Below are 24,618 nucleotides of genomic sequence, written 5' to 3'. Positions count from 1 at the left end.
GCTAAAGGCAACAGGTTTGCATGAAGGCACCTGCAATTGTTAGACATTACAAGAAAGTAAGATCATTGGGTCTTTGCCACCCTTCTCCAGTCTTATTCCCATCCCACCCTCAAATGTATTGTGCTTTCCCAGTACGAGAGATTCACCCCTGAAGAAAGTCAGCCGCAGTTAGACTGATTGCTAGGTAAAACCAAGGGTTTCGTGTCTTTAAATTGGGGGCAAGAGCGAGTGGGTCTGGTGGACTTACGTGTGGGAATGTCAGAAACCACGTGGCGACCAGGTCACACCGAGCGTAGGGTGGGGAAAGCCTGTAAACAGAGCATCCGAGGAAAAGGGAAGTTGGTGGGGGAGGAACGTGACTGCAAGGCAGCATTCTCTGGGCTGAGGCAAGCCGAGGTCCAGGCACAGGGTGTTGAGTGAGCATCCTAAGCGTCAGGATCCTGGTGACAGACGCAGTCTCTGTAACACTCAGCATCACTGAGTGTGGGACCTCCTGCCCTCTGGGATCCTGTCCTTTGTTCCTTTCTTTTCATCCAGGCCTAGGATCCACTGGAATTGATCTGTCAGTGCGTGTTTATTAAAACACCTACTGGGTACAGGACACTGAGAAGAAACAGAATTGTATAACTCTGATCCTGGGCCTTATTCATGAGAAGCTTGGCTGGAAAAACATAGATAATAGATTCCTACACTGATTCACTCTTTTAGCCATTATTTATTGGATGCTTTCTTGTGTTTCAGAGTAAAATGGAGGAACGCCAGTGAACAAACAACACACCAGGGGTGTGGCAGTTGTTGCTATTCAGAAAAAGAACACCTGCGGGGGGAAAAGGGTGAGTGGAGGAGGGGATCTGCGAGCTGTTTGGTGTAGAGTGGTTGCTGAGCCGGGGGCACCCCCGATGCAAAGTCAGACCCAAGCTCACACCTTTATTGCTGCCTATGGTGGTGGCAACCTCACTCTCGTTATTGAAACAGGACACGTGGTCTAATTGCTGGGTTTTATTGACGGAGGTATTTGAAACTGGGTCTTACTGAAAAAATTTAGTGTGGGTTGTTGCCCTACTGAGCTGATTGTACGCCTTAGTCCTATGGTCCCTGCAGTGAGCGGCCGCCCTCTGTGAGTTCCCCTCCGGTGATTAAATGGGGGAATAAGTGCAAGAAAGCCAGCTGCGGGCAGTAGCAGCTAGTGTGTCTCTCTGATTCTCAGTCACCTTCTTTTAGCACTGTTTTTTGGTTTCCTGCTGAAGAAAGACAACTGAAGTCAGTCACCCTGCAAGTTCACCGGTGCCTGTCACCTCCCTCTCAGGCCCGGGAGCCCCGCCTCTGCATTGGCATCCCCCCACCCCGCTCCCCGCTTTCCTGAGCACGTGGCTCGCCTGGTTGTGAAACTTCTTGTTTGGGGAGTAATCCTATCTCGCCCTATCTGCCCCAGTTACGCTGAAGTCAAGCGAGGACTGTTTTGTCAAAGTCAAGTGGTGCCCAGAACCCATCTCTGAGCTGCTACCCACCTCTTCTCTTCAAAAACAGGAAGTCACCTCAGGCCAGAGTAAACCAGTCCTAATGCCTTGGGGTGTGCATTTTGTTAGAGCTCAGAAGGTTGGTTTAAAACTTGGCAAGTGACATCTCTGGATGGCCTGGCCATGTTCTTTTTGTCTCCTACCAAGCTTCTCGATTTCTCCTTCGCCCTGATCTTTACTCTATGATTCGGAGTCAAGCTTCTTGGGTGAGACCTTCAAGAAAAGTCAACGGTGGGTTTAGAGCCCCTCCCAGGGATTTGAGGACCCCGTCCTGCAAGTAGACAGTTGACTTTGGGGGTTGGAATAAAGGATAAGGCCCCAGATTCTGGAATCCTTTTTTTTTTATTAATCTTATTTGGTTTTTATGTTAGTTTTATGTTAGCTGACACTACTGCCTCAGAACCAAAGTGATACACTTATTTATTTTATTTATTAATTATTATATAATGTAGAACAGTCTGGTTTTGTTGCTTTTAAGTGATGAAGAGCCTTTCTTTGCTCCCCACCAACCTTTTTTCTTTTCTTTTTTTAGGACTTGCATTAAGTTGTGAATCAGATGTTAAGCGAAGTGGAGACGGAAGGAAAATTGATGACTTCATAATATTTTTACAACTTTACAACAAATATAAGTCTGAGTCTGTCGCATGTACCAGGGTCTAATAAGGGCAGAAAGCAAAGGCAAACTCAAGTTTATGAGCCCTCCCCCTACACACAGAGGTGCCGGGGGACGGGGAAAAATTATTAAATGCAGAAGACTAGCTCAAAAAGTGTGGGCATTTTAGGGTTAACACTGCAAGTAATAGGTTCTGGAAAGCAGGAGTGTGGGATGTAAGTTTTGACACAGGTCTCCTTAGCACAGCTGGGGCAGTGATGGCCACAAACACGAGACAAGACAGCAGCTCAAGTCAATGGTGGGCGTGGCACCTTCCGAACTCCTGGGAGTCAAACACAAGGGGCAGGGTGGCGTCCACCCATCACTTTCCTAAATCCTGCATTTCTAAAGACAATTCAAGGAAGCAAACAATATCTTGGTTTCTAGAAAAGATTTCAGGGTTCTAGGGGACAGAGTTCATAGGATGTGAACATTGATTCCACTACAAAAACAAGTAAAAAAAAAAAGAAAACAAAAAAACAAGTAACAACAACCACCTAACCTAAGCAACAGCAAAACTGCAAGGAGCTTTTGGAACAAAGGGCTGTGCCCTCAGCCTCCAACTACACACTCAGGCCTCACGGTGACCTCTCTGGTTACGGAGGCATCACCTTTTCACTGCAAAGTGATACATTTATGTATTTCATCATCAAGAAGGAAAATACCAGTTTTACTTTTTAGGAGGCATGCTGTTAGCTTTATCCTAAGCTGCTATTGTAATTCGGGGATAGATCAAGACACAGACACAAGGACTCATGTGACTGGTGATCAGGGCCACCCGAATGGAGTGTGTCCAGGGAGTTGCCTCTATAGCATCGTTGACTGTGTTCATGTCCACACAAGGACACTTTTCGTAAAACCCCTGCACACAGAGGTCCCCCAGCACCTCTGTGTGTAGGGGAAGGGCTCATAAACTTGAGTTTGCCTTTGCTTTCTGCCCTTGTTAGACCCTGGTACATGCAACAGATTCAGATTTATATTTGTTGTAAAGTTGTAAAAATATTATGAAGTCATCAATTTTCCTTCCTGCGCTCACCCGTGATGCCGCCCAGCACAGATGTCTGATACCTGGAGCTCTTCCCTTCCCTGTCTAGTGTCTTAGCTGCATTGCCTCCCGCTTCCTCTCTTCTTCTAATCGTCATCCGTTCTGATCTCTCTCCCTCTTTTAAATCTGAATTCCTTCCTATTTGGAAATAAGAGATCTTTAGGGCTGATAGACTTAGTGAACAATGAATGAATGTGTTCTCTTACTCCATCATTGATGAGATATCCCTACCACCCTGCCCGCCATGTGATTGTCAGCTGCTGAAGAATGTTGAAACCTAGAAAGGAATCCAATGGTGAAATCAGTTGCTGGGGAGGGGAAGGTGGAGTTTAAGCTAAGACCCAACGAATGCAGGACAGGAGTGTCGTGGGAGGGACTTGTGCTGGGTGACCTCCAAATCCGGCCACCTAGGAGTCCATGCTTCTCCCTCCTCAGCTTCGTCTTGGAAGTGTCTTGGGCACCGAACATCCTGCTCCAAGCTCTTTGCTGCCCCTTCGTCTGCCCCAGGAACATCCCTGGAACTCCCAGCATGTGGTTTCTTGGAAACACACGTGTGGCATTTCCTCGAGGCAAGAGCTCTGTATTTCCCCAGGCTCTGACACGCGTCATGGCCAGAAGGAGGGATGCTGGGTTGGGTCCTGGAGTTCCCTCTGCGAGAGAAGTTAAGTTTACAGCTTTGTCTTGGGACATTTGCTGAAGTCATGTTTCAAGAGGCAAATCACATCTGCTGCAACATGAACCGACCACCAGGCAGTGAGATGCATAGGTTCTCAGGCTCTGAGACCCTATGGGAAATTGCCTATAGGGCCCCACAGCCTGGGAAACTGGCCTAGAGGTTTTATGGAGTGACTAATATCCTACAGGGAACAGCCGGGTCCCAGGACTTGCATCAAGGTCAGCAGACCGGCCCCTCTCTGAGCAACACTCATGGGATTATTCATGTCCATCTGGAAGAAACTAGTCTCTGAGTTTGATTCAGGGCTTCTTTCTCTTTCCCACCTCTCACCCCAGCCATGTAATTTACACATCGTTTTATATTTTCTGTTGGGAGATCACAAAGCATCTAAAAGGCAAGCAGTGGTTCTCAAGCTGCAGCCAAAGGTATATGTGTGGGGCCAGGGGACGGGGAAGGGCATTGCTGTTGAGAAAAGGGAGGGAGGGAGAGAGATGGACAGAGAGAGAGGACATGGGAGAAGGGGCCAGGAAGCTGGGTCTTGTCAGTTTGACACTGTAATCTTACACTTGATGATCCTGTCACATTGGACACTACATGACAAAATTCAAATGAATTTACTTTTAAAAATGTGGATGATAGAATTGGGTGAAATCTTGCCACAGACACAAAATGGTTTTTTCTCCATTTGGAAGCATTAGCAGGCAGAGATGTTTTGTGTCTAGATATTTCACAGGCTCAGCCAAGCGTGGGGTCCTGCTTGGTGACTGTTGTCCGTAGTGTGAAGGCTCTCCACATCCCTCATCACTCTGAGCTCCCCAAACACTGAATTTTACCCTGCCAGCTGGGGTACCTGGCAAGTGGGTAATTGTCTAAGATTTGGTTATTCTTTCTTCTGCAATGAGGGCAGGTAACGATTGGGGCTAGAAGAGGCCCAGGGAGAGTGAGAGGTGGGGTGGATATACTTGGGATTTGATGACACCAAAATGATTTTAAATCCGGATTTCTGGGCCATGTGACTCTATTAATAATTTGAGATCCAGTTTCTTCCGGTGAAAGAAATGTCAGTGTTTCTGAGTATCTAGTATGTCGCATTGCATGTGGTAATTGTTCAATAAATACAGCCATTATTATGATTTACTAGGATCAGCTTGTTTAACTCAGGTGAAACCAGAACCCAGGCTGGAACCTCGCAGAGAGGAGGGATTTGGAAAATACTCCTTGAGTGGGATTAAGTGATTTGCTTAAGGTGACAAGCCTAGAACCCAAGTCTCTGGCCCCCAATACAGGACTCTTTAGAAACAGTTTCACCTTGCTCATTTTCTGAACTGGCTTGCTCTCTGTTTTCAATCACAGATACACCAGAGGCTTTTGCACGATCCCTTTTTCCTGAAACTGACTCTGCTGAGGATGTGATGTGGATACGGGTGAGTTTAGCTCAAGTTGCTGCCCCAGAACAGCTGGCTTCTCTGACTGAAGCCTCCTGGGTTGGAGCAGCTGAAGGCTGAGCTGGAGGTGGAGGGGAAGAAGGAAAAATGTCCATCCAGAAAAGAAACTGTCGGATAAAGCTCTCTCCCCTGTAGGCCTGGCGAGAGGTTGATAAGCCATCTTCAGGGATGTGCAGGGAGTGTCTGGCCCTGCTTCCGTGCAAAACCATGACTCAGGAATATTGTTCACATCCTCAGGATGGCACAGGGGCTAAAAATAAATCATGAAATGCCACCCAAAAAGACCTGATGAGGGGGCAGTGGCGGTGGGAAGCTTCAGAGAGTCTAAAGCTAGGAGCCCAGATGGACGGTGCCTGTGCAGCTGGGAGAAGGAAGAGAGAAAGAAGCAAAGGAGAGAAGGAGGCTGTGTGCTGGACCAGGGGCACGTGGAAAGAGAGGGAGAGATGGAGTCAGACAGAATCTGATACAGGAGAGGCAGTGCAGGAAGCACGGTCCCGAGGAGGAGATGGTGTCTGTGGCACCGTGTAGCTGGCATTTGAAATGGCAAAACAGGGTGGGTGGTTAGTGGGAGCCTCCCCACCACTCAGCACTGCACCGCCTCTGTCCTTCTGGGTGATGCCATATGTGTCTTTGGTTATCAGCTGCACGCTGGCGACCCCAGATCTTCATCTCTGACCCTGATCTCTGCCCCAGGGTTGGTCTGCGACCTTCAGCTGCGCTAACAGGGACTTTCCAGGCTTGTTCTGGGAAGTCCTCGAGATCTGAGTGTGAGGGTGGGGGACTAAGGGCTAGGGCTCATGGTGCCTTTACTTTCAAACCAGTGCAGCTCCCTTTAATTTATTTTCTGCACTGGGTTTCCTCAAAAGTGACCCTTTCCCCATCTGCTCTCCTGGCCTCCCCCAGCCCTGCCTGCCCTTCTGCACTGAGACTGCCCATGGCTTCACCCAGTCACTCAGACCCGGGAGCCAGCTTTCCACCAACACCCCCAGTCCGTGCTACTGCTCGAAAATGCTTGGACTTGGCACTTTCTCCCCTGCCTGCGGTGGTGTACCCCCTCAGTCCCATCCTGCCCAGCCTAGGCTGCTGTGACCCCTGACTTGCCTCCCTCCTCTCCTTCCCTTTCGGGCTGTACACCACTGTTGGATTAAACTCTCCCCCATCTACACTGTTTTGCTGCTCACCTTTCAAAATCCTACAGTGGCCCTCTTTGGCCTCTCGTGGACATCCCCTGACCAGAACTCAAAGGCCCTCCTTGCCCGGCGCCCTGCAGGTCCTACCCATCCCCCTGACCAGCTGCCCCCTACACAATCCGGGTGCACCCTCCCTCAGGCTTGCTCTTCTTACCCCACCCAAGAATACCCTCCACCCCATTTACCATCCTTTGGTTTTCTTCAACTCCAGTCTTCTCTACTTCCTTCTCCGAGACTCCCCTACTTATTTGAGCTCATTCCTTTTCCTGAACACTTGCCATCTTTGCAGTCTGGGACACAGAGCTGAAATTGGCTATACACAGCCTAACACAATGGTGAGTGCAGAGCCTGGACTTGCTCTCTGCATCCCCTGATGCTACAAATGCTGCTCCCAGCCCCTAGCTGGGTCTTCCGGCTCTGGTTCTGTGGTGCCCACCTTCCTTCACTCCCCACCTTTCCTAAGGCACAGTGAGCCTCCTCCACCCAACTCATATTTTTCCTGAGTCACTACAGGTCTCAGGTGGTTTCACGTACACAGGCCTCGATTTTGCATGTATGCAGGCCTATTGCTTTGGGTCACTATCGGCTTCCAGGGCGGTCTTTGTGTCCCCAGCCTTTCTGTTTTCTCAGTCAGTGGAGCTGCCTAGGCCCATTCTTATTTTTATGCTTTAGCCATAGCAACTTCTATGTGGTTGAGGCAGGCCAGGCTTCCTCCAACCAGGGCTGCCTACCAGGCCCGTGCCATCCCTTTCCATCATCTCTGGGCTCCTCCTCCTTGCTCCTCAGCCTCTTCCTGAAAGTCACTTCATAGGAGATGCTTTCCTCGACCTCCCAGGTGGAGCCAGGTGCCTGTTCTGTGCTCTCAGAGCCTCCTGTGCTTTTCTGCCACAGCGCTTAGCATAACCACAGTCCCGCATCTCCCTGCAGGCCATATGCACCACTGGGATGGGGACCTAGGCTGTCTATGTTGCTCGCTGCCCCGATCCTAGCACTGAGTACTATCTGGTGTAGCTCAGGTCAGAATATAAATTTGTTGAAAAACCACAGTAGCAGTGCCTTGGATTTGGGAGTGAGGAGCCAGTTGGTACTGGACCCAGGGATCCTGCCTTTCAAACACACCACTGGTGTCTTGACATCACTTTCCACTGCTGCCTTTTTTTTTTCATGTTGAGCCAAGGGTCAGCTTGGAAAAGACATTACTGTCCCACTACATTCTCTCCCATTCCTTGCAATAAAAAGGCAGTCTCTGGCTAAAATTCTCTACTCCTCCAATATTGATAGAGCCCCTTCTCCACCTCCTACTTCCCATCCCTCTCCCCACCTCCCCGAGCTGGGACACAGATTGGAGGCAGCAGACAAACGCAAAGGCCACACCTCTGCCAACCTTGCGCTTCTCGTCTCTAAGACAGATCTGGAGGCAGAGCTGGAAGTCAGGAGGGAAGAGACACAGCGCAGAGCCTGGCGGGGAGTAGGGGTGGGACCCCTGAGAGAGACCTGTGGAGGATCAGTCATGTTGGGTGAAAGAGCCCCCTGCATTAATTTGTCCATCCACACCACCGGTGACCCCTGAGTGCCGACCTGGGGTGTGAGACACACCTACTTTCTCATAGAGCTCATGGGCTGGTGGGGAACTCAGGCACTATAGAGGCCCACAAACCACAGCTTGCAAAAAGATTGCGCGGCTATGAAAGGGGCAGCTGGGGTCCCAGGCTGGAGAATTGTGTGCCCCTGCCTTGGTCCAGGAGGTGGAGGACAAGAATAAGGTGGGTTATAGATGTGTCTTGCTACCCACCTCCATCCTGCTCACTGTTCTATCTTTGGTGACTTTTCTCTCTTACTCATCTCAGAGCCTCTCTCATGTATTCACATCCCCATTTTCTGCTTTCCACATTCTCCCCGAGATGCTCCTTGTCTATCCTAACCCTAGAGACCTAGAGGCTTCCTTTTCTTTCATGCTTGGCTTTTCCCAGTGAAAGCCCTGGAGTCCCAACTTCTGGCTCACCCTTTCTCCCCTAATCAGCAGACCTTATACACGTGGGGGGCTGGAAGAAGCCTTCAAATGAAGCATGCCTGGTCTCCTGGCCTTCTGGACCTACCCTGTCTTCCCCACCTCTCTCCCTCGTTTACCATCACTCCATTCTTTCCACTCCTCCCTCTGCCTCTCTCCACCTCCTGCTGCTGCTGTTTCTTCTGCCGGGGCGGGATGACGAGTGGTCTCAAGGCAGGAAGGAGAGCCCCTCCCCTGGGCAGGTCCTCTTTCCAGGCACGCGAAAAGACCTTGCTTCAATCATTGACTTTCTGATGCGGGGCAAGTTGATCAGCCATAGTTCTGCGGCTGTCACTTCATCCTTCCCTGCTTTTGTCCTATGCTTCTTTGTTCTGTCAAACTCACAGGAGAAGGAAGTAGGCAATTTACTGTCTTTCTGGAGAAAGGAGAATGCAGGGAAGTGGGGACCCAGAGATGTTTGGGCTGCGCTTTTTGATACGTGGTCTGTGGTTTTGTTAGATCCCCCTCCCTTTCTTTCTTGATGCAAAATGCTTTAGAAGGAGGAAAATTGCATTTAATGTTTGAGTGTTCTCTTTCTCCACAGATGTCCGGGAAGCTGGTGTCGGTGGCGGACCGTGTTCGCAGGCCCAGGGACGCTGTGGCCGGGGCTGGATGGGAATGCAGGGTGGCCGTGTATTAGCTGTGCAGCCTTGGGAAAAGTACTTCATTGTGCTGAGTCTCATTTTCTTATTTGTCTGTTCTGATTGCCTTTCAGCGACACTATAGAGGTTATTTTTCAGCTTGCTCCTCTGTGAGGATTAACTCTATTGAAGTATCTAAAGTACCCGGCACAGGGTCCTGCACATACACCTCATTTAAATGATCAAGTGTATACTAAGAGCTCATGTTCAATTCTGAAAACTGTCCTGGGCCTGGGCCATGTGTTCGGAGTGTGGAGAAGAGGGAGCCAGTAGTCCCCTCCCCTGGTCAGGGGGCCTGGGTCTGTGCCAGGGAACAGAAGGGCCGGCAGCCAGGCCTCCGTCCCCAAGAGCTGGGGCGCACATTAAAGCCTGTCATAGCTCAGGAACTGGGCCCGCTGCGGCGGGCATCTGGATACTCTTAGATCTCGGTCTGGATTCCTTCTGCTTGTCTTGTGTAATTACTTATCGGCAGTAGGCAGACCAGACCTTGGGCTTTCCTCTCCATGGCCCAGCCCCAGGCCTTCCCATCCATAAACATTGGTGCAGGGGATGGGGAAGTTGCTCCAGGACCTGTGGATGAGGCTTCCCTGTGTGCTCCTCAGCCCCCTACGTCAGCTGCTGCTATCTCTGTGCAAAAGCAGGACCTCCAGCCTGTGCCCAGCTGCCCTCAGCAACCTGCATCTTCAGATGAGAGATGTATAGGAATTGGAAGGGAATTTCAAAATTATCTGGAAAGTGTGACTGTTGAGGGCTGCCACTTGTGTCCACTCCCTGGACCATTTTTCCCCCACAGTACTCATGTTATCACCCCCTTCCCTCAGGGTTGATTCCACTTTCTGTGGTTAGATCCATGGTGATATCCCTTTGCATTTGTGAATCCGAGGTGGAGGCAGGTTGGTGTTGGAAACCACGCCCTGGACTTTGCTGTTCTGTTCCAATCAGCAATTCTAGGCAGGAATTTCAGGGATGCAGGGAGGGAATTACCCCCGAACAGGAAACTTCTGGAGGTGGAGGCCTTTGGGCAACCCTCGGATCCCTCTGAAATGAGCATGTTGATACTTGGTCCTCATCTTGTTTTGGTATTCTTGGTGGCGGGTGACGCCATCTGTCTCGCTCTCCTGCTGTGCTTCCTCAGTGGGCCTTTGGGCTGCCACTCTCCCTGGCTCTCCCTACTGCTTCTCTGGTCCCTACTCAGCCGCTTCGGCTGGTTCCCAGTCTTCTCCTCAATCTCTTAGCTTTGGAGCATGCTTGGTTCTCTGTCCTTTTTTCTCTTCTCCTCTAGTCTGTGGGCTTCAGAAGGCATCTATGTGCCAGTAACTCCACATTGTAACTCCAGCCCCGACTCCCTCTGACTCCACACACAGGGAACTCACAAGACAGTCGTCTTGGAATTCACATGGCCGCAGCTGAACGCCTGGTCTCCGCCACACAGCGGTTCATTACAGTCCTCTCCTGCTCTGCAATTTCCCTTCCAGGCTCCCAGTTTCTGAGGCCAACGCCCCTGCGGTGGTGCTCCACATCTTTCTGTTTCTCACAACTGACATTTGTCAGTGAAGCCTGTTGGACCTGCTTACAACTCTCTGGGGTGGCCAGTGGCTTCTGGCTCCTCGTGGCCACCCTGCCAGGCTGAGCCCTTGCTGTGCCCCCCTGGGAGTTCTGCAGTGGCTCCGTCGCCCTTCTCAATACCTTCTTGATGCAATTCCTGCTTTCCTATCAGCTGCTTGTCCTCCAAAGAAGCCAGAGCAGACAGATCATGATTTTCTTCTTCCCTCCCCATCTTCAAATCTTTTCTCAAATGCCACCTCCTCAATATGCCTGCCTTGACCACTCTGTGAAGTTGCAGCATGCTCCCCCGCCCCTCCCATCTGCCCAACTCCAGGACCCTACTCAACGCCCATTGCAGTTTCTTATGCCCTTGGTTTGTCGTCTGTCTCCCCTCACCAGGTTGCAAGCTCTACTTTGAGTCTCAAGAGCCTGGGGACACATGGCAGGCACTCTGGAGTGTACACAGCATTGTCACTTTTGACAGCTGTCCCCTTTGTCACCCTCGGGTTGTGACCCGAATGTCCCTTCCTCAAGGACTGTCCTTGGCAGAGCCAGGCCTCCCTCTGCCACCCTACTGCTCTGTCCCAGCGCCATCTTTCAGAGGTCGTTGTCAGCACTTGTGAATGCACATTTGCCTCATGCTCACGTGTTTATTGTCTGTCTCCTACAACCGCACCCCCAGCCGCAGTGTTTACTTCATTCTCTAGGGTCTTCCTAGTGCTTGGCATAGACCTACATGGAATAGATGTGAATTAAGTAAATATTTGTTGACTAACTGGGAAGCACTTTTTATATACTCTTGTATTTGATGATCACAGCCATCCTGTAAAATGAGTATTATTTAAGTGCCTATTTTTGTTGCTGTTGTTGTTCTTGAAAGAATCTGAGGCTCAGAGAGGCTGAGCAATTTGCCCATAGACACAAAGCTAGGTGGAGGAGCCAGCCTGAAGGCTGGGGCTGTCTGACCGGGGGGTGTGAGTGAGGAAGCGAGTGTGTGTGCATGCATGCATGAGACTCTGTGCTCTTGCTTCAGCATTGCACTGTGCAGGAGGCGCCTCCTCTCTACGGAGGGCTGTCCGTGGCCGCCTTCTCTCCTTATCGCTAGATTTAAGCCCAGTCAGAAGCCTGCTCTGGAGGGCCTGATGCCCATTACTGTGAGGTCCCAGGCTGCCTGCTGCCCTCTCAGCCCTATAAGCTCCATTGCTTCCAAGAGAATGCGGGGTCCAAAGTCCTGCCCCTTTGCACACACAGCATGAGGGCTTGGGTGAATTTGAATATTGCATGGCACCCACAGCCACCTGAGCCCCCTCTGAATGTAGGATCCATCCCTATCCAGAACTCACAGCTGCCGTGGTCTCGCTCAGTCACGCAAGCCCACCAAGGGCACAGCTGAGACGGCCCAACCGTCCTCCCCTTTCCTTCCTACCCACAGCAGGTGTCTTGGTCACATCTGCCTCCCACAAGGAATGGACTGGTCTTTTCTACAGGAAGGGAAGGGTGAGGCAGAAGCAAAAAAGAGGGCTCCCTAAAAGCAGTTGGGGAGGACCCAGGGGGCTGCACTCCCAGGCCAAATGCAAAGTGCCCTGAACCTGCTGAGGAAGGACAGGTGAAGATGAACACTGCGCCCAGAGCCCACCGCCAGACCCAGCTGTGCCTGCTGTTCCAGCTGCCTAGCCACAGCACGGCAAGAGCAGCAGCAGGCCCTTGCCAGGGAGGCTCGGCCTGCTTCCTGGGGTCCGGGGACAACTCCACGTGTGTCTTGTGCACATCACAGCCACAGCTAGGCTTGCTGGAGCACGGCAGCATAGAGGCTGGGCAGGAGGGCTGGCTGGGACAGGAGCCTGGGACCAGAAGTTGGGCAAACCCAGAATCTTACTCAACTTTATTGTTATTGCATGGCCTAATATAATATTTGAAAACTGGGGGCCGATCTTTCGGATCCCTGGATAGGCAGGATGAGAACCAAATGGCAAACTGACTGAATTCATTTTAAAATGATCATCTGTGAAGCTTTTCCCCCAGTTACAATATTGGATGCAGCCATTTTGGCCCACCTGATGCCCCACTCCTTTCCTCTTCCTGGCTAAGCTTTTGCTTTACTAGTAGCTGACATGCTGCGCTCATCAGAGGCACTATGCAGGTCCAAGTTCTGGTCTGGAAGTCTGTGCATGGCTGCCAGGAAAGAGCGAGGGGTAGGTTTTGAATGGGGTGGGAACTCAGGAGCTATGAGCACAGTCCAAGCTATTCATTACTGCATCCCAAGTTCACACACACACATGCGCGCGTGCGCATACACACACACACACACAGTTAATTTGCAACAGGCAATCCCTAAAGCAGCCCATTCAATGCTATTCTATCAAATAAATATAGATCTATAAATAGACCTCACATTTTGCTTCAAAAAGTGACAAGTGTGCAGAAATAATTTCACAAACAAGCTAAAATGTTGGCAGGCTTTGCATCCTTTGCTCCGATGTTGCGTGCATCTCCTAGATGATGCCTTTTTGAGCAAATTTGCACCATATCTTCTGGTAGCAGTAGCTTTAAGTGAAGGTTTTCTTCACTGCGTCAGTGTATTTTCCTTTACCTTAACTGTTTTTTGGCTTCACTGTTTTGGGTAAAATGTTAATCTATTTTTTAAATTAAACTCTTCTCAGAGTGCTACTAATAGAAACTGGCATGAGATAGAGAATGGAAGGAAGGAAGAAGGGAAGGGAGAGAGGGAGGGAGGGATGAAAGGAAAAGACAGAGGGAGAGAAGGAGATAGGAAAGAAAAAGAGAAAATGAGTCAGCGTCTCCCCTGTCATCACCATTACCTGGCTATGTTCAGGGAAAACCCACAATGACAAGGACGTGTTCACTCCCACTCCTCATTTTGCTCTTGCAATTATAGACCTGGTATCCACCTAACTGTATTCACAGATTACAGGGACCATCCTCCATTGTTTTATGAGTCTATCACAAATTATGACGGACATGGAACATGGAAACCAGTTTCTACCAAAGCCTGTGAGGACCATTCTGGACAAATTGGGAGAGAGTGCACAGAAGCCTGGAGAGCTGACCTGGGAGGAGGGTCACGGTGCATCACATCCAGCCCTCTTCCAGCCTTGCACTCGTAGCTGCTCTCATCCCCATCTGCTTACACCTTGCTTACAGGTGGGTTCATCTCTACTCTGAGCCAGCTCTGACAATGGCATTGAATGTTTGGTGACTTTGTCCCAGTCACCCGTTTTAAGATAGTATGAAGTCTTGGGACCCAAAGCATGTGCCATGTGAGACCTACAGACAAGCACCACAGATACACTCCCTGTGCTCTGGAATCTCTCAGCCACGACAGGCCCTCACCTGTCGTGCTGGCCTCTTACTCCTTGGCATCAAGAGGTTGCCTTGATGTTTTTGACCTAATCCTCAAGTTCACTGTACAGACTGAAGTCTTATCCTAGATTAACCAGGCATTCTAAAGCCTGTTTTCTCCCAGGGGCTGGATCCAGTTTCATGTGTCCTCAGCCCCTGATTGGGTCTTGTACACACGGACAGGGGTCTCAGCTCTAGCACTGCCATTGACTTGCATGTCCCTCAGCCGACCTCCAGCACTGAGCTGCTCTTAGTGCCTGACTGCCTTGGCCCCAAGGAGTTCCTCTGTCTGCATCGTACCAAGGCCTGGCTTCCTCCTGCCGTATACAAGGCCCAGCAGTTCTTGCACTAATGCCTGCCACACAGACAGGGTCAGGGAGAGAAAGTGTCTTGCCAAAGACGCTTAGCTAGTTGGAAGCACAGTCTGAACAGAACCTACTAGATCTTTCGACCTTGTGTCTGTGAGTTTTCCCCTGGACTTGCTCAGGTTGCTGCACACCCCCATGTTATGTGCCACCTGAGCAAATAGGAGCCCAGTGAACAGCACAGACACAGCATAGAGAAGGCGCAACCATACAGCCAGATGCCAGTCCACCCCCACACTCACTCCACATGTGTGGCTGCCCCTGCCAACGCAGGATGAGACTTTTACCGGTCTCTGCTCTCTGCCAGCCCTGAGCTGCACAAACCACACCGCCCCACCACTGCAGGTGGTAATTTGCATGGGGGAGCAGAGCGTCTCCCAGGAGGCTAGGCCTATCTAAGTTTCTCTTCTGTACTTGGGAGATGAACAGCCTCTTTTAAAAGAGAGAAAAACAAGACACTAGTAACTCTGTGCTTGGACCCGGGCCTTTAGGTGTTTCAAAGCCTCCCGTGGCTATTTCTGGCCCCATTGTCGTCTGGGTCTGAGAGGAAGGCCTGATGGCGATTCTGTACTTTAAAGGCAGAAGCAGAACATTGTTTTTGCCAGCTTTGATTTAATGGCCAAAAACAGTTATAGGAAACTGTTCAGCAGATGTTTTATGAAACTCAGAAAAGATTGGGTCTTTTAGAAGGGCTATTTTTAGACAAATGCTTCCTACCATTGCGGGGTTGGTGCTCACAAAAGGGACAGAAAATGGGAGAGAGACTTGGAGGGAGCTTTGAACATTTTGATGATCACATTTTATTTTTCCTTGCGTTTTCAGCATGAATTAAACGTACCTGGGAATCTCTGGAGGGTCAGATAATTGCAGAGGTAGTTCTGGGAGGAGGAGTTGATTTTAGAGCTCTCCTTCTAAAATGAGAGTTTCTCGGGTGCTAGGAAAATCTATATTTTTCATCATTTTCCACCTTCTGATGTTCCAGCAACACAGAAATGCTGTTTTTCCTTACTCTATTTTCTGAATTAACTCTTTGCCTGAATTAACTTTTTTCCTCTCAGCTCATCCCTGCCTTTATTATGTATTTATTTATTTTTTTTTTTTTTGAGACAGAGCCTCACTCTGTCACCTGGCTGGAGTGCAGTGGTGCAATCTCAGCTCACTGTAACCTCCGACTCCCAGGTTCAAGCAATTCTCCTCCCTCAGCCTCCTGAGTAGCTGGTATTATAGGCACACGCCACCACGCCCAGCTAATTTTTTTATTTTTAGTAGAGAGAGGGTTTCACCACCTTGGCCAGGCTGGTCTCTAACTCTTGACCTCAGTCATCTGCCTGCCTCAGCCTCCCAACCTGTTGGGATTACAGGCGTGAGCCACCGCACCCGGCCTCATCCTTGCCTTCTTTTCCCTCTGCCTTTTTTACCTATTACACTCTAAGCCGTCATTTCACGCCCAGAGCAGGCATTTCCTCACTCAGGATGCCCTTCCTGAGCTCTCTAGGTGCACTGTGCTTCCCTTCCTCATCTGCTGGGCTGCTGCTTTCAACACCGCAGCCATTCTCCTGCTTTACCATCTGTTTCTCTGTCAGCCTCCTTCCCAAGGTCTGAATTCTCTTTCAGCTCTCGTCACTTAGTGCTACTTAACACAACAGTAGGCTCAGAATACATGTTTATTGAGTGAATGGATGGCTGGAGGAATGAATGGAGTGAGCTAGTTAAGGAATTTTACCTGGTTAAAAAAGTTTTGCTTCATCTACAAGAGCAGAAATCAATTCTTCTTGTCTCTGATGTTCAAATCAAACCCAAGTCTGTTAACTACTATAATATAATAAAATAATTACCTACTATGGGGTGGTTATTGCTATGTCCAGGAAACTGAGGCTCTGGTGCAATCAGATAAGGACTGGCATGTGAACGCGTTCAGATTTGGATATGTGTCTTTTAATTCCAAGTCTCTTGTTTTCTCTACTCCGCCGGAGGGAATAATTGTCTCTGGAGCAGAACTTCAGGAAACACGGGGTGCCCGGGCGCAGGAAAAATCCCCTGGTAAGGGAGAGGGCACAGAAAAGGGAGATGGGGAACCTCAAAGCACATGTTTTTCCTTTACTGCTATTTCTGGGGCTACTTCCAGCTGGAACAAAAGGACACTGAGGCTGTCCCAGGTGGAGACAATAGACTTCCACCTTCTCCCTGCCTGTCCCAAGTCCTGTGGCCAATGTTCAAAGTCAGCTGAGCAGACCGAAGACCAATCACTTCCATCTCTCTGGAAAGTGCGGGAAATTAGCTTAGACAGAACAAGGCTCTCACGTTATTTGACATCTCCTCCATCAGGGTCTCCTTGGTTTCTCAAGCCCTTGTTGAATACTTTCCAGAGCGCACTTTTAAGCGGCTGAAGGTTCGTTAGGTTCTGATATCTGGTAAAAGGATCATCATCGCCTGCGTGAGGTTCCAAGGGCTACATCACGATGCTCTGGGCAAGAGTTCGAGAGTTTCCTGGAAGCTGAGCCCAGGCAGAGCCCTCTTTTATGTTCTATAGCCCTTCAGTGAATGTTTCCACATCCTTTGCTTTCTTAAGCTGTCATTTTTTGAACACTTTCTATGTTGTCGTTACTGTGCTAAGTGCGCTGGAAAATGATCTCACTTCTCTTTATTTAAGGCTCCTTTTAAAAGCACATACTATAAAAATGCGTCCTTATTATTAAGGAAAATTACTTTCCTATGTTGTCAATGGCCCTATGTTTGACAGACGAGGAAACTGAATTGGATAGAAAAGTTCAGTAACTTGCTCAGTCACTCAGTAGGTGAGTGAATAGCTGGGATTCAAGGTCAGGTTTGGCTGATGCCAGAGGCCGAGCTCCTAAAGGCATCAACATCTATCTCAATTTCCTAGTGGTTTTTGACTGCAATCCCTGGGAAGCTCTGTCTCGGCGGAACTTTTCCTTTCCAATCTTCACACGCTTTTTCAGACAGTCTCTCATCTTAACTCTTCCCCAATTGTCTACCATTTTCCAGGACTGCTTATTGCATTGTCTCTTCTGACTACAAAAGTCTTGAGGCAAAGATAGAGACATTCACTGCTAAGGTTCACAGCAAACTTAAATCTGAGTTTGAGCAGCCACAAAGCAGCCTCAGAGTAGAAGAAATGCTGACAGAGATGGAATGTCAATGGCCTTTTGTGGTGCTTTGCTAGAAATATGAACAACGGCATATTAGAAAGAGCTGGGGAAGTATTTTTTCAGTGGAGGTAGCCTTTTCCTAGGGCTGCTGCCAACTTACTTTATTTACTTCCTTACCTATCTGCTATAATCGAGGCATCGGTACAGAGATCAGCAACTATTTGTGGAACACTTCTGCACCAGACAGACTGGACTAGGTTACATTGTGGTAACAAGAGCCAAACCTCAGTGGCTTGAAGCAACACATCTTACTCAGCTGCACGAACACTGGGCTAGCAGGGGGTTTTGTTCCATGGTATCAGAGTTACTCCAGGCCCAAGTTGATAAGCAGCTGTCACCTGACACGTACCAGAGAGAAAAACAGAAAGGCCGAAACTCTTCAGTGGTCCTCTAATTTTCTGCCAAGTGACCCTGTTCGGATTTTATCCTAGGACCACCTCCTAGGACCACTCCCAATTTCAACAGGGCAGGGAGCGGGATTCTACCTCATGTCCAGATTGGGGAAGCACTCGTCCAGATTAGTGAACAACTTTTGATGTGCTTAATACTGGGTGAGGTATCGCTGAACAAATAAACATGAGTCTTGATCCTGCCCTCAAGGAGCTCCTTATGTAGTTGGGGAACTAGGATTTCCCATGCATCAGATGGGTAAAGAACGTCATGAGTTGGTATAAAATAATGTACCCTGCCAATCCACATAGAACACACATATCGTATTTTTCTCATCTGGTGTTTTGCAAATTTCTGCTAAAAATTCACATCATTTCTTGTTACTTGTTCCTCGGATAAGCTCTTTAAGAACAGAATCTTACTTTATCTTTTATTTTCAGTTCTTATCAAATATCTGGAACACAGAAGAGCTTATTACATGTTGTGTGGATGGATTAAGCTTGCTGAGCTATTTGGAAACAGGAAGAAAAAGCGTGCCCGGAATTCAGAGACCACCCATGGAAAGGCACGACCTCCACTGGGTGTTCAGGACTTGAGGTGGTCAGTATTTCTGCTCCTTCCCAGCAGACCAGCTTGCTCCCACTCAAGCCCATGGCTTGCCTTCTCTCCTTGGAAATCTTACATGCATCTTGTTGACTGACCATCCCAGGAAGGAAGCACCCATGTCTTCTACAGTCCCGACTGCTTAAAACAAATATGCTTCTCCTGCTCAGATAACAGTCAGCAGGGCTAAGGATCCTACAATCCACAGGTTTTCAATACTGGGAAAGTGCTACTCTGTAGGGATCCTCTAGCCCACCATTGTTTCCTTTATGGAAACTGAGGCTTGGAAAATGTAAGTGGCTCTCTCAAAGCTTCATAAAATTCACTGGGAGATCTGGGCTGGAGTCCAGGTGTTTTGACTCATTTGTTATTGCTCTTTATAGTCTGGATTTATAGATGCATATTTCTGTGTAGACTTGTTGATAAACTTTACATTGACACCTAAGATCTTGTATTTCCCTTTCTATCAAGACAATGTTTAAAGCAAGACAAACAACGAAAGAAAACCAAAATAATGTGGTTTACATGCTAGGAGAAGAACAGTCTTGTTGCCAACATAAACGAGCTCTCATGGAAACCTCTGCCCGCCAAGAACACTTAACCTCCACGAATGACATCTGTGCCACAAGGGTGCAGCTCGAAGTCCCAGGTAAAGTAAACCATCTCTTTAGGGTGGCATGAATGGGGCAGCTTCTCATTCTCAGAAAAGGCTGCCATTATTTTGTAGAAAACAGTTGGGATTTGAAACCGGATCTGGCTCAACTCTCAACTGCACCTGCTTTCTGAGCTTCAGTTGCATTATCTGTAAAGTAGTATTATCTGACTGGCCTAATTCATATGGTTGTCCCACACATCAAAGATGACAACGAGAGTGAAGATACTGGATGAATTGTACCCAAATATTAGTTGGTGCTAGACCCTGATTCATGGAAGGTAGCATCCCAGAGATTATTTTCTTCCCTAATCCCTGTTTGAGGCAGGGGTTGAAAGAAAGTGGAGTTATCCAAGGTCATTGGTCATGACACTTCTTAGTTCAACCATCACTTAATGTTCTGATGGGAAAGAGGCTAAAGAGATCAAGTGGGCGAGGGGAGCCATGGAGACAAAGTGGGAGTCGATTGAGGACCAGGGAGGGTGGAAAAGGAAAATAACCACCTCTCAGAAATAAGGGCAGAGTTAAAATTATCCAATGAATAACAGCAATAATATTACCTCTCACTTTTCTTCTCTGACAGCACTGGTTCTCCAAAAATAAACCAAGAGCAGAAAGGCAGTATGGCATGTGGTCAAGAATACAGGCTCAAGAGTCAGATTAATTCCAGTTTGAATTCAGGTTGCCCTTTACCTGTATCTTTACCTGTATGTCACCTTGGGCAAATTGTTTAACCTCTTGTACCCTCATTTTTTTCTTTCAGCAAAATAGAAATAATATCACTACTTCCCTTAAGCATTGTTAAATGTTATGATGTATGTTGAATATTTAGCTCAGTGCCTGACAAGTAGTAAGGGTCTAATAAGCGTTAGCTCTTAGTATTATTAACAGTGCAGCTATTAGCAGGGAAATACTTCTTGAATTTAAGGTGAGACATTATTCAACTTAGCTTGCTTCATACAAATGAGCCAAGAATCCTTTGTGCATTCTCTTTCCCTTCCTTCCTGATCAACTGGCTCTTTTTCAATCTGTCTTTTTTGTTTGTTTCTGCTTTTTATCGCTATGTAATTGTTGTTCAGATTTTGGGGTACATGTGATAATTTGATACATGCATACAATGTGTAATGATCAAATCAGAGTAATCGAGATATCCATCACCTCAAGCATTTATCTTTTCTTTGTGTTGGGAACATTATAATTCTTCTCTTCTAGGCATTTTGAACTATACAATAAATTATTGTTAGATATAATTTCCTTACAAAAATGCAGTTAGAAGGAGTAAGTTCTAGCATTCCATCAGTCTTAATTAAACATTTTATTGAGTGTATCTTAGTGCTGATCCCAATGAAAGGCAAATGGAACAATTAATTTGCCCATAAGGAGCTTCATAAATTAGGACCAATCTAAGAATGTCACAAGCTGATATAATTATTTTTATTTCTCATAGCCCTAAGGGATGTGAGAGCAGGAGTAGCCAGTACTCCCAAGGTCCTATGAGGGTTGTCACAGCGACACACTTCGGCTCCCTGACAACAGATGAGGTTCCAAGGTAGCCTTGTATGGAAATGCAAGCTCTGCTTCCACAACGCCTCCACCTCATTGCTATAACTGGTATCATAATCAACAAGATGAGACTGTCTTTCCTGTTTTTTGAAGTAATGTTTGCTGTAACCTGGGATAAATAAACCCCGACTCAGTCTTTAGACCAGGAAGCACTTTCAAGGCCTATATCCTGTCCTGGCAGGGAGATGGGATCAAATGAGCGAATGGGTCTTTCCATGGCTAACTGCTGTGACAGCTGCCGTGCTAAGAATGGCAGGAGCCTCTAAACAGCAAGCTGTCCAGTGAGAGGAGGAGGGAAGGTCCACTAGGCTGTGTGGAATTTTCATTTCCGGCAGCATTGGAAAATGAGATCTCGAGGCAGCCATGTTTATTCTGATCATGTGGAAATTAAAATTAGAATAGGGGAAATTTGAACCCACCTGGTCTAGGGTATGCAGCAGACTCATGACCAGAGGATATAAGTAACAAAAAACAAAAGACAAACCATAATAATAATATAAAAATAAAGCTATTGGAATAATATTTTAGTCTGGAGGAAAAACGTGTAGTCTCTTATCTGAGGCAAAGCCTCAGTGGGATTGAGGATCTGGGAGCCCTGAGGGGTCACAGAATCTCTGTAAAAGAGAAAGCAGGCACCGTGTGGGGAGGGCACATGAGGCCCAGGTCCTCAGCTCTGGGTGGGGCAGAAGCAAAGGAGCTGGGCACACTGGCCTTGATTCCCTCCATCTCTTGCAGATGCTCCCTGAACCTGAACTTTCAGCCAAGTGGCTAGAATTTCTACTGTCTGGCATTTGTCTGCTGGTCAAAGAATGACATCTACTGGTAATGTGGTCTAGGAGAAAGACCCTGAAGCGAGAAGGCCAAGAAATAGAATCTGGTGCTATCTATGCAAACTGACTATGATCCAAATCGAATCTGAGCCTCAGTTTCAACATTTATTAAGTGGAGAAAATACAGCTTGTCCCACAAATTTACTTGGAGGAGAGATGATTTAAAAGCATAAGTGCTTTGAACGTAGAAAGGAATCACCACACATCTGATAGGATTCATCTCCCTCCCTTTCAACCCCACAGTCTTGTCTCCAGTTAAGCTCTTGTGCTTGCCTGGACTGTGGGATTCTCTGGCTGCTTTCTCCAGCTATATTTTGGCAGCAGGGTGCCTGGGAAGCACAAGTTTGGCATTCAGAGAGTGTATCTAGCCCATGGCTGTGGGTGGCATAGAACAGAGCCAGGAGAATTATTTCTCTCTCGGCTCCCTTTCTCAGTTCCCAGGTCTGTCCATGGGACCATTTCCCCAGCTCCTTTCCCATATTTTGGTGGGGTGTGTAGGCACTGCACAGAGTTTGCCCGTTTCATAAGAACTGACCACAGGGTGTCCAGCTGTGTGGTCATCTTTCTTAATCTTTCTGGCCTGGCGGGAGGAGAATGGACCTTGGGCAGATTTTAAAGCCATTTCTGTAAAACTGATGCTGCAAGTCAATGAGAAGCCTGCACTCAGCTTTCCAGGCAGGGTTTGCCAAAGAACAAAGATCCGATTCATACTAACTCATTGACTGCCTTATTTGTAATTCCCCCCCCTTAATATTATAAATGCAGGCAACCAGGAATGCAGGCTTCGCAGATGACGATTTGCACAAATCAGTTTTGTTTTCCATTTTCTGTATATTTCTTATCCACCCCCTTCCCCAACCCAATATAACCCATGGAAATACCATCAGTGCAGGGGTAGAGGAACCGGGGTGCCCTTGTCTAGAATAGAGGAGAGCCATGTGTGTGGAGGATGAGGCTGGCTCTGTAGGCCTCTGCAAAGAAGGCCATCCTCCATCCTCCACCCTGCCACCTCGGTGTTTTCAAGGTGTGCTGTGAGTTGTGTGGGTGTCTGGCTGCAGAGTGTTCAGTAAGTCAGCAGTTTCCTCAGATCTTCATGCAGAAATTTGATTCTACCACAGGGAGCATTGAAGCTGCTGACTTAGAAATCACACAGAGTAATTTAAACATTTGGCACATTTATTTGCATGCCAGAAATGTGTAAAAACTGCCCGGCTCTTGTCCATAACTCATGGCTTAGCGACTGAAAACGACCACTGGCGGGGTTTCCTATAGCTTAGGATTTGAATGCCTCATCTCCTTGGGACTCAAAGGAGTAAAACTATGGGCAAGAAGCCCGTTGAAGGGTAGGAAAACTGAGGCACAAAAATATATTAAAAGATTTTTCTGCAATTATCCTGTTTCTTTTGATTCCAAATTCTACAATATTTCCAAAGGTCCTCATAGCCTCTTTGTAAACCATCTCAGAAAAAGAAAGCCAGGTTTTCATGAAAAAAAATGTTGTGGTCTGATTTATCTCATCCCAACATAGCAAGTGTCATAGGAGAAGTGGCTATGGGTCAGCAGTTTCCAATACAAATAATCTCTTCCTTTAAAAAGCAGATTTAAAAAAAAAAGTATAAAAATTTATTTAATTAAAAAAAGAACAGAATATTACGAAAATGTGCAAGTTAACTTTCCCATACTACAGTTGGTCAAAAGGTAACCACTTAAACCATTTCTGTTTTTATTATTTGGTAGTTATTTACATATTTTATGTTTTCCACCTCTTGAAATATATACTTATATATACTTTTTGATATAATTACTTTAAATCATATCAATGAACCATCAGTACAAGACATAAAATGTGGCTCAATTACTCTACACCCAACCCCTTCAATTTCCAAATCTTTAAGTTATTTTTTTAAATTTTAGTTTTATTTTAGCTATTATTATAACTTTAAATAATATACTTTAACTTTTATTTCTTGATTTATCATCTTTAGATAATTTATCTGATCTCATGTCATGTAAAATGTAGAAATTAGCACCCCCATATTTCTTTCTACTTTTTTTTTTTTTTTTTTTTTTTTTGAGACGGAGTCTCGCTCTGTCGCCCAGGCTGGAGTGCAGTGACGCGATCTCGGCTCACTGCAAGCTCCGCCTCCCAGGTTCACGTCATTATCCTGCCTCAGACTCCTGAGTAGCTGGGACTACAGGCTCCTGCCACCACGCCCAGCTAATTTTTCTTTTTTTCTTTTCTTTCTTTTTTTTTTTTTTTTTTTTGTATTTTTAGTAGAGACGAGGTTTCACCATGTTAGCTAGGATGGTCTCGATTTCCTGACCTCGTGATCTGCCTGTCTGGGCCCCTCAAAGTGCTGGGATTACAGGCGTGAGCCACCACGCCCGGCTCTTTGCACCTTTTTCCATATATCTCCACCTACTAATATCATCATTATATTTACATTTCATTTTGTAACCAAAGTTAAGCCATTCATACTTTGACTGTAGGTTGATTCTAAAAATTAAAATCTCATTTAAGATAATTATGTATTCATATTAAGATTATTCACCACAGAACCAACTTGTATAACTAGACTTTACAGAAAAAGGTATAAATATGTGTCACTAAACTTGTGTACTGATAAAAAATACTCCAAGTTTTAAGGTCAAGTGGACTCTCTTTCTTGTACATTATGAATTGGTTAAAATCAGACCACATTCTAGTTTTCTTCATATTACTTTCTTTCATAGTTTTTTGTTTTCCCTGGTGTTTCTAATAGCTTTTCTTTCTTCTTGTTAATTGAAGCAGTTTATGGCCTCACCTGTCATCTAACTTTTTAATAAGTATTTGCTATGGGATAATCTACCTTCTTTTAAAGACAATAGACAATTTGCTGTTCTAATTTGGATGACTTCTTTTAATACCTCTTATATATCTGTCTCTG

General features: G+C 47.1%; 1 long non-coding RNA gene across 3 annotated transcripts; it reads left to right on the top strand.

Moving 5' to 3' along the window:
- Positions 1 to 301: 301 nt before the first annotated feature.
- On the top strand, positions 302 to 20,013 carry LOC144334494 (uncharacterized). 3 transcript variants are annotated; one of them, XR_013404388.1, is made up of 4 exons: positions 302 to 1,748; positions 5,244 to 5,314; positions 18,484 to 18,643; positions 19,118 to 20,013. It is a non-coding gene; the product is annotated as an uncharacterized LOC144334494 (long non-coding RNA). The 3 variants fall into 3 exon arrangements; XR_013404387.1 differs by having other exon boundaries at positions 18,484 to 18,938; XR_013404386.1 differs by having other exon boundaries at positions 18,484 to 20,013.
- The last annotated feature ends 4,605 nt before the right edge of the window (positions 20,014 to 24,618 follow it).

Source organism: Macaca mulatta, chromosome 14 (genome assembly GCF_049350105.2).
Source record: "Macaca mulatta isolate MMU2019108-1 chromosome 14, T2T-MMU8v2.0, whole genome shotgun sequence".
NCBI lineage: Eukaryota > Metazoa > Chordata > Mammalia > Primates > Cercopithecidae > Macaca > Macaca mulatta.
The sequence above is the reverse complement of the archived record's forward strand: the minus strand, read 5'-3'. Positions and strand labels throughout refer to the sequence as shown.